We start from the raw sequence: 17,753 nt of genomic DNA, 5'->3' as shown, positions 1-17,753 counted from the left end.
CTTTGTCTGATGCCCCCCAACTCTCCCTAAGCCTTGGATCTAGTCATCTAATGGGGGCACTAGTCCCACAGTCTTCTTTGGATATTGAATCTTGGTTTCCTTGGACAAAGTGGTATGTTTTTGAAATTCTTCTGGAATTAGCTCCTGAAGGCAGAGCTGCCAGGCACATCTCAGGTCTATGGCCTCTGGGCACTGAATGATGAGTGTGGTCAGAAGAGGCTGTGCTTCTGTCCCCAGAGGTAGTCTGCACCCTGACTCTGCAGGCCCTTTTGGTTTGCAAAAGCTAGCTGCAAACCACAAAGAGGACATCATTCAGCACGGAGCACCTTGACAGCATTTACTTTGGGGTGCAGTTTTATCGGGAGGTCAGCTCCTCTGGAATTTCAGGCTGTGAAGATGGCCCTTGGATTTTGGGGAAACTACACCTAGTGGAGGAAAGGAAGAGGTGAGGAGTGGGCATCGGGAGACAGCAAAGTCTTCTAACCTCCTGATTTCTGTCTGTGCAACAGGGGGAGGTATTGCAGAGGGCCATGAGCCCCATGGCTTTTCTCCCTACTGTCATGCCTGGTGCCATCTCAGGAAGTCCTTGTTTCCCAGGATCAGCTCTACACAGGAGACACATGATGTTTCCTGAATGGCTTATTGGCTTTTACATGACAGGTATGTCTCATGGCAGGAATAAGAGCTCAAGTGTGGCCGAGTCTTGTCCAGAGGGCTTCTCAGCAAAATCCTCCCTTCTGTTTCAGCTGATCCCTTGGCTCTGTGCTTGTGAGCATCTGGGAAACTGGGCATGGAAGTAATTCCATTCTTTGTTCGATAACTAGCAGACACACAGACAAGGCAAGCCAGGTGCATGGCCAATTCCCTTTAAGGAGTGTGGGCAGAGACTGGCCAAATGGAGGAGTGGGTAATGGGGCACTCCACCCTGCCCCTGGTGCACCCAGCTGGCAGCCTCAGCATCTGGCATGGATCTGACTCTCTGACCCCATCATATTCCATCCTTCCTGACGATTCATTAAGAGTGCTTAGGGGAACACAGAAGGCTTTTTATAGGCATCCTAGTTCAGCCTCAGTAGGGTTGCTGAAAACAAAAAAATATTTCTGGAGTGGAAAGATCTTTAGAAATGTCCTTGCCAAAATGTTTTATTTAGTTCTTCATCACGGGACATACTGATGCAAGGAGGATTTTCCTAACACCTTCAGAGTGCAGAGTGGTGTTGTATGCATGCAGTGTTTGTGTGTCAAGGAGACCGCAGGAGCCCAGGGAAGGGAGGCCTTTGGCTTCAGCTCTGACACTTTTCAACCTGTGGAGATTTCTAGAATCAGCAAGCCAGGTCCTATGGGGATCCTCAGCCACATTCATTGTTTCCATGGAAACACTAGAAATTTATGATATGAAATAGAAGGCAATCTGTGGACATTACCCTCAAAAAAAAAAAAAAAAAAGGTTCTGGCTTTCATCTGCTTCTTGAGCTGGGGCCAGCTTTTCCTGTTGTCTCCTTATGGAATTTGGAGTAAAGAGCTCAAGGAAAACCCCTAAATGGGAAAAAGACTTCTGTGACTCCAGACAGGAGTGGGTAAACCTGTTTCAAGTAGCAAGTTTTAACTAGCAGCTTTGCTCAGGACATTGGAAACCCCACACTGACCTTGAGCTTATTTTTAAGTGGGCCTCTGAGTTTTTTTCCTGTTTTCTGGTATAAATGTCCAAACTTCTAAATTTTAGGGGGAACAGCCCAGGAACAGAAAAGCTGCTCTCATCTGCTTTCAGGCTTGCCACAGACTGAAGAGAAATGCTGCAAATATCTTGAGATTTCTGGTGTGGCCTCTCAGACCTGCGGGTCTGAATAATCCTGATAAGATTTGGAGAAAGGGCACAGGCATACGAGCATTTGTAAGCACTGAGTAGAATCTTTACCCCTTTTGGGTCCATTGGAATGTCAGTGTCACTACTGATAAACCAAACATGTCCTGTTTTCCACCACTGCGGCCCCTTGCACAGAGAGCACCATGGAATGGAAGGAACCCCGCAGTGGGGGTCAGGGCCCTGGGTTCTGGTTCTGGTTCTGATTCCGCCTCCATGAGCTCTGTGAACTTGAAAGAGTTAGTTACCTTCTCTGGGCTTCACTTTATTCATCAGTAAATGCACAGGGGAGGGACTAGATAACTATTTAAAAAAATATTTTTTTTGTGTCTTGAAAAACGCAACATAAAATTTACCATCTTAACAATTTTTAAGTATACAATACAATTCAGTAGTGAGTATATTCACATAGTTGTGAAAACAGAGCTCCAGAACTTCTTCATCATGCAAATTGGAAACTCTAAACCCATTAAACAACCCCCCTATCCTCCTCATCCCAGCCCCTGGTATCCGTCATTCCACTTTCTGTGTCTGAATTTAGCTACGTTAGGTACCTCATGTAAGTGGAATCATGGTGAAATAGCCAGTACTGTGTGTACTTGTGTTTTTTGTGACTGGCTATTTCAAATAACATAATGCTGCCAAGCTTCATCCATGTGGGAGGATGTGTCAGAATTGCTTTTCTTTTAAAGACTGAATAATATTCCATTGTTTGTATATACCACATCCTGTTTACCCATTCATCTGTCAACATACTTGGGGCACTTCAAACTATTGGCTGTTATGAGTGATGCTACTGTGAACACTGATGTACAAGTGTGTGTTCAAGTCCCTGCTTTCAATTCTTTTGCATATTTACCCAGAAGTAGGACTGCTGGATCATATGGTAGTTTTATTTTTAATTTTTTGAAGAACTATGACATCTCTCTCCATTTTGGCTGCACCATTTTACATTCCCACTGGCAGTGCACAAGGGTTCTGATTTCTCTATATCCTCACTAACACTCATTATTTTCTGCTGAGCATCTTTTCATTTGCTTATTGGCCATTTGTGCATCATCTTTGGAAATCTGTCTATCCAAGTCCTTTGCCCATTTTTTAATCAGGTTACTTGACTTTTGTTTTTGCCTAGTTGTGCCCTAGATGAGTCCAGACTGTCCATCTCTGGCATTTGTAACTCCAGATTCTTACTGTTTTCAACCAAATTCTTCATCTCTCTTTCCTTCTTTTCAGGGGGACAAGTGACAGTTAATTTCCAAAGGATGTGTTTGCAAGACATTGTATCTATCAATGACTCTGACAGACTTTTTTTTTGCATGCTGGGCTTTTGCTTTGTGTAAGTCAGAGGGAGTGAAGGCATATTGTTAGATCTTGATATAAACGAATGTCTATCACTTGAGGGAAAGTGTGGAGAGGGAATCTTTTGCCTTCTAAAGCTAGTGCTTCTTCAGGACTAACTTCATGCTGATCAATTTCTTAAGTACTTTACATGTATTAACATATTTAATCCTCACAGCAACCATAACCTCATGGGGTACGTGCTAGCATTATCCTCATTTTACAAGGATGAAACTGAGGCACAGAGAGAGCAAGAGAGAAAGAAACTCGCCCTAGGTCAGCAGCTGGTGAGCTGAGGCCAGAGGTCTCTCTGCCTCCTGTTCCTCATCCTTAGCTGCTGCCTCGGAGAGACCATTTTTAGTCTTTATCCTATTATATAGAATCACGCCAGGAGGCTTTTTGACCCTCTCCCCTGCCTCCCTCCTTTCACCTTTCAGCCATGCCCTCTGGGACCCTACTCCATGATAAACAGAGTCCCTACATCCTTATTATTTCCCCTGTTTTCTGCCTCAGCTGACCTTAGTCTCGTCTGAGCTTCCTGCTTCCCTTCCACCCTTCTCAAGGAAAGAGGCTCACTGTCACCTGCCCTCTGCCCCTCAGGCTGGGAGTTGGGAATTAATGTCCCTTTTCCCTCTAAAGCTGCTGCCAGGCCACTGTTGCACCCCTCTCAGGTAAAATTCCCTTTGGCTTTGAGGCTCACATCTTAGCCCTGCATCATAACTGCCACGTCAACCTGCTGATCAGTCTCTACATTCATGGAAGATTTTGGCAGCAGGCTCATGACCTTTCTCCCCGACAAGTTCTGCCAACTGCCAGCCTTGGGGACTACAGTGTCCAGGAGGCTCACCCTCCTGACCCACTGCTCCTCTGATCTTTAGCATCAAGCCATGTATTTTACTTGGCCTCTACTTTGACACGCTGGTCTTTCCACAGCCCTGCCCTGCCCTGCCATCACTCGGGATTGCCCCACCCCGAAATCTCAAACTCCAGTGCCCCTCCAGCTCATTCACGCCTTCATCACACTTAGTTGGTCCAGGGAGGGCTCCCATGCCCACCCAGTCTGTATCTCCCCCTGGGCCTATCCTCTGTTCTCACTGAAGCCAGACTCTAGGGCAATCATTTGACCTGTTTTCTTGTCAATGTTCTTGGCAGTATTTACACCCATCTCCACTTTTTTTCCTTTTGTTTTGGAGAGTGAGCCTCTTTCCTTCCTTCAAATGTAATAATTCAACCTGTGTCCCCCATCCCTCTTCTCTAGGGTCCTGCTCTATCCATCCTTCCCTCTCTGTCCTGTATCATCCCTATGAACATGCTCAGCTCTCTTTTCCCCATCCTTCCCTGGACACTTCACCAATGCCCCAGCTTCTGTCCAGTTTTGCTTCTTTCCCTTCTCTAAACTTCTGTGAAGAGAGTCCCTACTTACTCCTTTTCACTGCTCAGCCACTGAAATTTGGCTTCTGTTCATAAAATATGTGAGGCTGGGTTAGAAATTTGAAGTTTTGATTGGCTGATTACTTCCCCTGCCCCAGTGGGGAGAAAGCCCAAGTGTGTGCCAAGAATGCAGAGCAAGGAGCTGGGTGAACTTAAGGAGCACGGTAACATTTGCAATGTGTTGGAGGGGGAAGGAGAGTGGAAAAGGATCATCAAGTACCACTCTGTGCATCTCAATTGAAGATTAGCTTGCACAGTGCCTGCGGCATGGAAGACACTCAGTAAAGGAGTTTCTCCCTCCTTCGTCCCCTCTCTTTGGAGCTCAGCTTTCCTCTTTGTACACAGTGAGGTTGGACCAAATGATCAACAGATTCCTTCCAGCTCTGTTTTCATGCAGCAGAATTTCTCCTAGCAGTGTCTTGAGGTCGTCATTGCCTTGGAGACGAGCTTTTCAAAAACTGCTTACAAAAAGGCCTGTGTTCTTTACACAGGACATTCTAAACAAATATCAACAGAAAATGTTTTTAAGAGGCATTGAGACTCATTGCAGAATAGCCCATTACATCATTGTGCCTCTTGTTGAGTAACCTAAACCAATGTGTGGGGTGGTGGTGTTACAGGGATTAAAGCATGATGTGGTTTCCAGCCAAGTTAGTGTATGTGTATCTCAGAGGGATTTTTAGGATTTAGCATGTCAACCTTAAGGAGTAACTATGATATGGTCAAATTTTGGACTAAATAAAGAAAGGCTGATGGATTTTAGACAGATGGGGGCTTTTGTGGACAGAGCTGGACAAAAAGAATATGAAAAGAATGCAGCATGCAATCAGCCACTAAAGAGATTAGTTGAATCCAGCCAAGGCTGGGGGGGAGGGGGGGGTGCTGAATTCCATCTACCCAAATTAAGATTCTCTAAAAAAGACCATTGTATTGGCTATTTCAAGAGAATGTAACATATTCCGACCCTAAAAGATTGTCTTTGTTATTTCAATAGAAAATGGGTAACATTTTAATATGAGTTGTGAGTTGAAAGGTATAAGAGATGTTAAGTTTATAAAAGGGACTGGAATGTTGACTTTTTACGTTTATTTAATTAGAATTGCAATAAACTTTAATGTTATGGAAGTTTTTGCTTGTTATGGTTGTAAGTTTGTCCTGTAAGTCTTTAGAAGCACGTACCAGAACATTTGGATACATTACATTTATAAGTGCAGTTTAAAATTAAGGTGATTTAACTGATTAAATTTGTAAATGGAACGGATTATTTGAGCAGTTCAGTCTGTTACCTGGAGTGTTTGGAAACTTAGGAAAAACTTGAGAGTTTCTTATTTTACTAGTCTTATAAATAGAGCTGTAGTTTGAACTGAAAGTAATGAAAACCAGTTTTTTAAGTTTGCAACTTTGAAAACTTCAATATTAATGTAAGAGTCAAACAACTGAAAATCCTTTCTATGGAGAAGACCCCCATTAGGAATAGGATTAGCCAAGATAGATAGGATAAAAATGTTCAAAGTAGACGAACAAGGTGGTAGGTAAGCTGTCTGGTGCTACGGGAAGTGGGCTCCCCAAGGGTGCAATGGCGATGTAATGGGGGCACCGGAATGCTGAGTGCACTTGTGTACTGAGGTCTGTGACCTGAAATATCTCCTCTTACATTTTTATAATATGAATACTTCCAAGAACATTCAAGTGCTTATCTTTACCTTTGCATGATCTTATTTAATAGGTAACAGATCAGGATTAAACCAGAACAAGGCAACACTCAAGACTGGGTGACACATTAACTCAGTGAAGAGTATTGATTGTTTTTTCAGTAGCTGAGGTGCAATATTATATCACTATCAGATGATTTTATTTTGACCCTTCTAGAAACTGGGAACCAAGATGAAGTAAAGAAGTAATGAGCAAAAGTTCTTGAGTAACCAGTAGATAAAGTCAAATCCGTATGTATTTCTGGTTCTCTCAATGCACTGGGACCAGAGGGTGAAGTGGCAGGAGCAGGTGTCTTTGAGATGCCAGGTTTCCTATTCTCTTTCCCACTTAAAGTTGTGCCTTAGTTTTTCTCCAAGTCTTATCTTTAGTCATGGAATGGAAGTAACAGTACAAGGCCATCCCTGGGGGGTGAATTGAGTGGCCATCACCTTCACTGAGAGTGCCTTCCAGAGGGGGAGGAATAGGTGGGAAAGCCCAGCCTGGACCCCCTCGCACTGATCAGTCTGGGACTGTCCCAGTAGGTGGCACAGAGGGCAGACAGGTGGATAGGCAGGTAGTTCCTAAGCCTGGCCAGTCATCCTAACCACTTGAGGAGATATTTTTAAACAATTATAGGCCTGACTTTCCGAATTCAAATTCTGATTCAGATGTTGTGGGATGCTGGTCACAGTCACACCATTAGAGAAAGCTGTTGTAAGGTCAGTGATGAACTTACTGTGCTGTGACAGTTGCTTAAAGAGGAGACGTTTGCTCTGTCTCCTTCTTTTTATTGACACAGTTATGATTCAGGGGCATAGATTTCCTCCATTCTTAACTACAAGCAAGTGGAAGCCCTGGCTACTGCAGGCTCTGCTGTTCTTCAGTTTCTGTCTTGCCTTTTCTCTGACTGGTCTCCTGTCCCACTCTGTGCTTCCCTGTGATGCTCTCCTAGTCTGACTCAGCCTCTTTTCACTGGCTATCTGTCCATATTATTTTTGTATTTTTCAGAATACATAAATCCAAATGTATCCTCACTAGTTATGGAGAACAGATACGAATAATCTATCTCCCCCTCCTAGGTGAAGTGATAGGAGTATCTACTATCAGCTGACACAAGACAGGCAGTTTTTCATACATAGTACTTCCTTTCAGCCTCAGCACAGCCCTGGGAGGCAGGAGCCTGAGTCAAAGAATTTAAGTGTTTCCCCAAAATGACTCTGCCCAGAAGTGACTAATTTTAATTTTCCTCATCAGCAGCCAGCATTGCTTGAGAACCTAGCACAGGAGGGTGCCAAGACCAGCCAGGCTGTCCTGAGCTTGTTAATTACGTTGTGCCACTCTTTCTTTGATATACTTTGTCTTGCAGTATTGATTAAAACCAACACATTAAAAATAAACCTTGAAAACTTAGACCTTTGTTTTGCTTTTTAAAAAATATTATATTCTCTCCAATCCCACAAATGCTACATTTTGAAAAATTCTAAAGAGCAAAAGGAGAATCTGAAAATCACCAATAATTCTGTTAATCAGAGATAACTGTTAAATCTTTCACATACCTCTGACCTGCTTTTTGCTTATAGCACCTTAGGCTTTAACCCATAATCTGACCATTCCAGGTTTAGGTACCATGCTCTATTTTTTGCAGTGGTTGTAGTGTGTATAATGGCTGTATGGACCAGGATTCCATTATTTAGCTGAGCAAACTTTGTTTATTTAACCAATCCCTCATTACTGATTACATGGATTATTTTCATTCACACTTTTAAAAACAAGGGAGGGTTCTCTAGCCTAGTTGTCCTTTAATTATGAAGACTATACGCAAATAGTTTTAAACATGTAAGAAGTCAGAATATGTGTAACCATGACCCCATCCGGAGAAACCTACCGGATGATGAGCTGTATCCACCAGGAGGTGACTGGGGAAATAGCGGACAAGCACTGACGATGAGCACAGATTATATTTGCCTCTAGGTCTGAAACTTAAAGATGGGAACAAAGGCAGAAGAATGACATGTAAATACTCTACAATCTCATAAATGAGAAAGAACGCAACTGAAAACATTGGAAAAGAAAAACAAGGAGAAAGTAAAAAGACCATTGGTTATAAAAAAAAATAGAGCTGATGTGCATTCAATGTGATGCAATATGAAGGAGACAAAGTCACCTATGAAGAATTCTTGTCAAAAAAAAAAAGGAACCTGAATTCAATCAAGACTCTAGTTCTTACTACAAGTTTACAGGGAATAGAAGAACATATTAAATAATACAAGGAAGACAAATCCAGAATGTGAGAAACACAGGACAAAATGACCTGATTTTTTCAACAAATAAATGGCATGATTAAAAGTGGAGAAATCGTTCTAGATTACAGAGATTTAAGAGAAATATCAACTAACTCCAACATATAGAACTTTTTGGACCCAGATTTGAACAAATATTTTTGACATTTTGAAATTACACATGGATATGTATAAGATGATGTTAAGAAATTACTGCTAACTTGGATGGGTACAACAATGATATTAAAGTAATGTTGATTTTTTAACATTTTTAGAGATTCAAACTGATGTATTTAAGAGTCAAATGCCAGGATGGCTCGGATTTGTTTAAAAATATTCCAGCAACTTACATTAGTATATACACATGTCAAAATTCATCAAGCTGTACGTGAAGATCTGTGCATTTTATTGTATACAGTGCCATTAAAAAAACAGTTAAAAAATTTCCAGCAAAAATAACAACAAAAAAGAATGGTGGAGATAAATGAAATATGAATTGGGTAAAATGTTGATAATCAATAAGCTGGGTGGTGGATACATAGTTGCTCATTTTATTTTTCTTTTTACTTTTGTGTACATTTGAATGTATTATAAAAGTTTTTTAAAAAATGAAGTTTCAAGTACATATATCGGTGTACACCTTTGTGATTATTTATGAGGAATAAATTCCTGGAAGTGGAATTGTAAAGTCAAAGAGTATGGATGTTTTGAAAACTTTTGATACTTATTGCCTCATTATCCATGCCCAAAAGCTATCTTTTAACCAAAATTACATAGTAGCTTCTTCAGAAATATTTAATTCCTATTAAAGACATTTCAAGCATCTCTGAGTGCATGGGGGTGATGTTTGTTTTCATCTGTCAAAAGAAAAGTGTCAGTGTGTCTCGTGTTGACTGTCCCTATTCATATAAAATTATTTCTCATCACTCCCTTGTAGGTGCTGAACTGCTTGTGTGTCTGAATAGGTGCTTTTTATTTATTTATTTATTTTTTTAACCAAATAACCCTTTAGTTCAAATTTGGCCTAAGAAGCTGTGTTGGCTTCCCTTGTTCTTTTTTAGTTAAGAGAATTGAGGTTTTTGTTTCTTTAACTATGATCCATAAGAGATATTTCATTCTACAAAAAGAGAATTGCGAGCCACGTATGATTCCTAAAGGGACCTAAGAAGACTGAGCATGGGTGGGAGGCAAACAAAATCATCAAAAAGCAGTGAGGGTGGAATAGGAGAAGCCTGTGAGGTCTTAGGCCAAGTACGGTAGTCAGAACTCTAAGGCGTAGGGAAGGGGCAAAGCAGCTCTTTCTTAATTCCCATGTGTTAATGATTTGCCAACTTTGGCCAAGCTAGGAGATATCTTAAAGTAGGAGAGAAAACATTAACTTCCCAATGATTTCCCGGCCTGCTCTGCTTCCGGCCACCTCCACCTGCCCCTCCCCTACAGCCAGCGCCGCTCTTCTATCCAATATTGAAACGGTGGGGCTTAGAAGAGGGTCGCCTGGATTTGTTCAGGCACCGTTTTTCAGTAGGTATGTGAAAGTGACAGTCAACAGGTTCTACTTCATAACCCTGAGGTACAAAGTGAGGAAAATACATGCACGTTGGGAAACAATCTTGCCACAAAAGTGAAGTACAAAGGTCATGTAAGTGCTCACGATAAATACGATTTTGAAAGGCAGTATGTACCTTGCAGATACATCACCTTATCTAGACCCAGAATGTATTATGGAGAAAGTGTGTATAGTATTAAGGGGGCTGTAGATACCCGCAAACACTGCCATCTGACGCTTGCGCTGGTGTTGCATCATTGCTCTAGAGGTTAGTTCCCATCTCATTGTGCCTGAGGGGGGCGTCTTCATTACAAGGACACTGGTGGTCTGGGTGCGGAGTCCCATAGGAGCTTTGTTGCCCCCGCAGATTTGAAGGGTGGAGTGGTAAGGGAATCGTTCTGTAGTGGTGCCAGTCTCAAACTCTGCCAAGGATCTGGCAGCATGCAGAGGCCTGGGTGCTCGCCCTTCACCTGAACTCTCCAAAGGCCCGGCACTCCTGGAGCGGTCACAACACGCGGTTTTGTCATCAGTTGCTTCAACGGCAAACCCAAAGACACATGGTCAGCCTCAAGATCCTCACTGAAGTGAAATAAAACCAATGTAAACCAACTTCCATAAAATTTAAAAGAAGAAAGGAAGGAAAGGAAGGAAGGAATTGATTAAAGACACAGGGGTTTCTCACAGAGACCAAGGGCATGTTTGCACCTGATTCTCAGGGAACAATTGGGATTCAGCAGGCTGAAAAAATTACTCCTCGTTTCTCATCTGCTTCATCCTCTTTCAGTAGAGAATGCTTCTGAGTTCACATATTACAAATATAGCCACCTTTTAAGAGACTGTCAGCTTGAATCATGTGTTAACTTCTGACCAAATCAATGATGGTCAGAGGAGGGTACATATTGCAAATACAGCCACAATGCCCAGTGTCCAAAGAGGGAAGAATAGGAGTAAGCAGGGGAGAAGTATTAAAAGTTACCTACTACTCATCTTGTGCAGTGTTATATTCTGGATGTGCTTATCTGCCATTCTAGGATATCCTTTTTCATTTGCCAACCATGTATAAAGTAACTGTGATGAGCATCATTATGAATTATATGCCACAAAGACACAAAGAAGAGTCAGACATGTCTCATCGACTTGGGAAAACAGGACACTTAGGAATTAGAATATAAATTTAAACTTTAAAAAATTGGTAATTAAAATATTTAAATAAAACACGCATTTGGAAATTAAAATAGAAATCTAATTGAACAGAAGTTATATTAATATATTTATAGATTAATATATTTCTACTAATATTTTGTTAATGAAATTATTATATATTAATTGCATTAATAAAATTACAATAGCAATTAAATTGTACTCCAGGGCACTCAGCAGATATGATCATAATAAAAACGAACACAAGTCAGTTTGCAGAGGATGTGGTTGGAGGAGTCACAGCCTTCCTTTCAATTGAGGAATCCCTTCTGTAGTATTAGTGGCAAACACAGGGTCAGCTGGCCTCTGCTGGAATGAGGCAGACCGCACTTTGCATTGTGGTATAATGTTAATTATTAGACTGCTCTTCCTTATTATAAGACAAAATAAACTTCCTCACAATATATGATCATTGATTTTACCTCTGAGCATCCTTTACATGTGACAGCCTAGCCAATCTTTGAGGCTTATGATGGCTTCCTTCTTCCCCTGTTCCCAAGAATTGACGATTTTCCTCCATGAATCTTCCCACATTCTTCAATGGTTATTTAGGAGACCTGTTCAGATTCCTTTTCAACCTCCTCCCCCTCATCAGAATGTTTTGTCTGTATCCTTCTTTAGTTGGGGAGCCACACCTAGACACTATATAGGGCCTGACCTGTGCAAACAATAGCATTTATTTAATGTTGGGTCTGGGACTTCTAGAAAATCAGGCTTTTGCTTTTTTTAAATCAGACCTCTGCCCAAATGATAGGTAATCTTATTCTCTCTCTCAAAATGTGGTTATAGAAATTTGCATTCAAATTAATTGAGATTACTTGTTAAAAATGAAAAGTGAGAGCCCTACCCTAGGCTGTTAAATCAGAATCCCTGTATATGGAATCCAGGAATCTACATTTTCCTAACTCTCCTGATGTATCTTAGATGGAAATTTCAGAACCATCAATATGGTGATTAAAAATACATGATTTCCTGACTTCTAGCTGTGTGGCAATGAGCAAGTTACTTGATGTCTCTGAGTTTCCTCATCTATAAAATGAGCATAATAACTCCTTAGAGGATGATTTATTCAAATGATCATGTATGTGTAGCAGCCACTGCTGATTATCTACCTAATTGTCACTTGCCAACCCAATTCTCCTCTTCTTTGCCTGTGGAGCCCAGTTTTGTTTGGGTAGAGGGGTCACCACCCATGTGTTCAAGTAAGATGAACCAGGGCTGAATCATGATTGGTCTAAGTTGACATTGGCAGTCTCACTCCCCTTGCCATTGATTGGTTTAGGTATGGATAATTGATTTGATCCTGGACAATGAGATGGGAGGGAAATCTGTAGGGACCTGCTGGGTAGGGTTTTCTCAGTCAATAGAAAGAGACATGTGGGAGGTATACCTTTTGAGATGTGGAAATATCTATGTGGTACCTGGGATCATAGCCATTGTGCACCCACAAGGGAGATGTTGTCCACGTGCTGAGAAGGGCAGTTGGAGGATGGATCCTTCATGATATGGTTACTCTGCTTGATTAACCAACTCTGGAGCCAGCCACTCCTCCCCAGTGGTTATGAGATAGGAAACCCAATGGCTGAAGCCTGTTTGAGGCAGGTACTCTTATTTGAAGGTGAAACCATTCTAATGGACCTGGCATGTAATATCCTTACTATAATGCCTAAAACAGCATTTACGGCTGTTTGATTTATTACCATACGTAATGATATGGCTATCATTATGTTATTATTATTATTAACAAAAAGATTGGACTTCTTGTCTATAAAATTTAGGGCAGAGATTATAGTGCCAATTCCATGATGAGAGACATCTGCTCAAAAAGATTTGCTGGAAGTATTTACTAATTGTCTTTGGTTTCCACTGTTTGTATCAGCCTATTGAAATCACAGCTGTTCTGTTATTGTGATGTGTATCAGTTCTACTTTCTAGTCTTGAGTTGGCCACAAATTTGACAAATTTTTCAGCCTTTTAGGTTTTCAGTTACATCTGGCCTCCCTTGAAAGATGGTTATGATTTGAATAGGGGGAGAGAGGCTTCTGTGTTGGAGATAGGAACACACCAGCCCTGGGAATGATTAGGGAACAGGCCTAGTTACATGATTGTCATGGGGGGGTCCCAAGTTAAACATGGCAAAGGTGTTTGGAGGACAACTTGTGGAATGTAAGGAGTTGGAAATTCACCCTCTAAGTCCCTGGAGGTGTTTGCCTAGTGAGGCATCTACGGCAGTTAGCTAAAGTTGGGTGCCCTGCCCAAGGTCACTCAGTGATGGTGCGACCAAAGAGGGATTAGCATTCACAGTCACAGTTCCTGGAATTCCTGTGCATGCCTGGACTCTGCTACATGATGTTACTTGGGGGCAACAGTAATTATTGAGGTGACAGTATCTCCAGAGAACAAGGGGAAGGGCAGTGGTGGAGTCAGACTGATTGAATCAGAGAACAGTACGACTGGAAGAGATCTCCTGGACGGCCTGTTCCAACACTTCCATTTCGCAGAGACGGAAACTGACTCCCATAGAAGTATAGAAGTGGAGTGATGCATCCAGGGTCACATGGCCAAGAAGCGGCAGGGCAGAGGACTTTTGTCTCATGATGCTTGGCTTCCTGCTTTTGCCTGCATCATTTCAGCTGAATTTATTTTAAAATATTCTTTCTAGAATTTTATGACATGACAATGGCAAACGTTTGGCAAAATTGTAAATGAGACTGCATTCTTGTATTAGACCCATTGCTTAATTTTCATTTATTCTACTGTCTAGTTTTATCGGAACTTCCTATATTTCTTTTGAATTCTTAGCAGATGTGATAGGCCAATGTTTACCTTCATAGCTGGTTTCTTGAACTGTGTTTGTGAAGTATGTCTGTACTACAAGGAGGCTGATGCTTTTGTGGCTTTAGAAACCAATGTTATTACTTTATATTCAAACGCATGTATGAAATTGGGGAACTATTTCTCAGACTGAACTATCAGGATAGAGCACCAAAATGTGCTAAGAATTGATCTTGACACAGCGCATGTGATATATAATTTTTTTTTTTTAGCAAATGGAAACTACTATTATTTTTTATTGAGATAAAATTGACATGTAACATATTAGCTTTCCTGTATACATGATTAATATGTGTATATGTTACACAAATAATCACAATAAGCCTAATTAACATCTATTACCACGCACAGTTACAATTTTGTTTTCTTGTGAAAAGAACTTTAAAGATCTACTCTCAGAGGGGTTGGTAGGTGGGGAGGGTTAGGGGAACAAAGGGGCACAAAAAAAATCTCAATCTTAATATAAGGTGGTCATGAGGATGGTAGTACAGCATAGAGAATATAGCCAATGATCTTACCGCATCTTCCTATGTTGACAGATAGTAGCCATCCTAGTGGGGGTGAGGACTTAATAAGTAACTGGTGAACCACTGTATTGTATATTTGAAACCAATATAAGATTGTATATCAACAATACTTCAGTTTAAAAAAATGAAAAAAATCTATTCTCTTAGCACTTTAAAATATATATTACAGTATTATCAACTATAGTTACCATGCTATGCACTGCATCCCAGGACTGTTTATTTTATAACTGGAAGTTTGTATATTTTGACCCCCTTCACCTATTTTGAACTCCCTCCTCCCCCACCAAACCTGACATCCACCAATCTGTTCTATCTATGGGCTCAGGATTTGATTATTTTTAATTAGAATTATTTCCCCAAATAGAGGACAGAGGATAATAACAGGTATACTCCAGTACATTCCCTAGAGTTGCTCTCTTAGCTAAATGGTGAAGATTTAGATAACTGAGATTCTACATCCATTTTCAAAAAACTACTAATGGAAGGAGTTCAGAAATCTTGACTGAGAATTAGCTAAATCCACAATGGGGAAAACATCATTAGAATATATTTGAATATAATACAAAGTGGTGGATTATTTTTTTTTTTTTGAGAGGGCATCTCTCATATTTATTGATCAAAGGCTGTTAACAACAATAAAATTCTGTATAGGGGAGTCAATGCTCAATGCACCATCATTAATCCACCCCAAGCCTAATTTTTGTCAGTCTCCAATCTTCTGAAGCATAACGAACAAGTTCTTACATGGTGAACAAATTCTTACATAGTGAATAAGTTCTTACATGGTGAACAGTACAAGGGCAGTCATCACAGAAACTTTCGGTTTTGATCACGCATTATGAACTATAAACAATCAGGTCAAATATGAATATTTGTTTGATTTTTATACTTGATTTATATGTGGATCCCACATTTCTCCCTTTATTATTATTATTATTATTTTTTTTAATAAAATGCTGAGGTGGTAGGTAGATGCAAGATAAAGGTAGAAAACATAGTTTAGTGTTGTAAGAGAGCAAATGTAGATGATCAGGTGTGTGCCTGTAGACTATGTGTTAATCCAAGCTAGACAAGGGCAATAAAACATCCATGGATGCAGAAGATTTCTCTCAAAACAAGGGAGGTGAGGTTCTAAGCCTCACCTCTGTTGATCCCCAATTTCTCACCTGATGGCCCCCCTGTGACTGTGCCTGTCTTAGGTTGTTCCTCCCTTGAGGAATCTTACCCGTCTCTGGCTAACCAGTCATCTTCTGGGGCCATACAGGGAAATGTAAAGTTGGTAAGTGAGAGAGAGGCAATATTGTTTGAAAAGGTTAGCTTTTTACTTCTTTGCAGATTTATGCCCTGTGGCTTCTATGCCCAGCACTTGTCTCGAGGTATCTTTACCACTTGGAGGAATTATGATACTCGGTGAATTCGATATGAGGCACGAATTCTATTTAAGGTTGTAATTAGGAAGGAAGAAGAAAAGCTATAGAGGTAGCAGGTGGAAGAAAACATGGGAAGATTGATTGTTTCTTTGACATATCTTCTTGTAGAGTAACTTAAGCATGTATAGGTTTTAAGCTAGTAATTAAATTGCGCACACACATTAACATAATAGGAATACAGTTACATAACCAAAGCAGATCTATAATTACCAGCCATCTCCAGTGAAACCAAGAAAACCAGTTAGGCATCCTAGGCATCTGTGAAAATTTATCTATGATATGATGGATATTGTCCAAATGTACTTGAACAGTCTGAGAGAAATCAGACAAATTAAAACAACCCATTCCTGGGAACTGTTCACATCCCATATGTTCTTTTAACAGTAGATAGTCTGTAGTTGTAAGATTTTGGAGCGCTACAACTTGCACTTCTCCTAATTCTTGGTTCAGTTCCAACAGTATAGATCCAGTCAAATTTGTTGTTTTACTGTATGCACAGGCCAGCTTAGATATCTCCTTCTTCATTCCCATGGCAAGTCCAGGAAACGGTGGGATGAATGCAGCTACAGCTGTAGCAGCGCCTGGATCTTTGCTGAGGTTTTTTGATGATCATCTTCTGGTATGAGTCTTCCAGAGAGTGCTGATGTTGGAAGTTCTTCTTCATATCGTATCTTAGTTCATTTTCTGGGTAGCCAAATTAGGCTTTGATCCTCTGTATAAACAGAAACAGACCCTTTGCCCACACTTTGATATGCCCTTTATACCATTGTGTAGAACTCATTGGAGGTCACCACACAGGAACTGCTTGTTTTTTTTTTAAGAGAAAGGAATATTATCAGAAAGTGATATATAATTTTTATCCTTATAAAAAAGCTGAGAAAGTTTGTGCTCCTTAGGCCGTTTTACTGCCCAGATGAGGAAATTGGAGATGAAGGTCACACAGCTAAAAGCTGTACAGCTAGAAATGGAAGCCAGGTCCATTTGAATTCAGAACCCTTGATGGATTTCAAAAGAAGAGAGAATGGGAATTCTAATGTGCTTAGAGATAAGAGAAATAATTTGGGGCCTAAGGCACAGACTGCAGAGGACAGTGCTGGGAGTGGAGCCATATGGGTCATCTGCAGACATAGTGAGGGCACTGAATTCCAGGAAGAGCAATCACCAGACATCAAGAAGGTTGGCTGTTTCACAATGTTGCCTGGAGCTGGCCCTGCTTCTGAATATCTACCAAAAATGTGTTTGGTTTGGAAGGTAGCGTGGCACCACCCACCAGCCAATTGGAGATGCCAGCTAGGGGCTGAGGATATCAGACTGACATTTCATTCACAAAAGAAATTATGCTCAAATTCTGTGTCTTTGTTCAGCTTGAGTGGGTGTAGAGCATGGCCTATCAGTTTGGGCTTGGTCTGTCTTGTCCTAGGTCACCAGTTACCAAATATGTAACCTTCGACCAGTGACCTTCATCTCTAAAATGGGATAGTAATAGCACCTACCCCATAGCTCTATTGTGAGGGTACGGTGAGATGGCGCATGTAATGCACAGGGCACAGAGCCAGGCACTTGGTAAATCAGCATTCACAGCCATCACCAATCCTGCTGGTGTTATTCTGGCGG

The sequence above is a fragment of the Manis javanica genome, chromosome 10, assembly GCF_040802235.1.
Source record: "Manis javanica isolate MJ-LG chromosome 10, MJ_LKY, whole genome shotgun sequence".
Taxonomy (NCBI): domain Eukaryota; kingdom Metazoa; phylum Chordata; class Mammalia; order Pholidota; family Manidae; genus Manis; species Manis javanica.
This window is presented reverse-complemented; position numbering follows the sequence as displayed.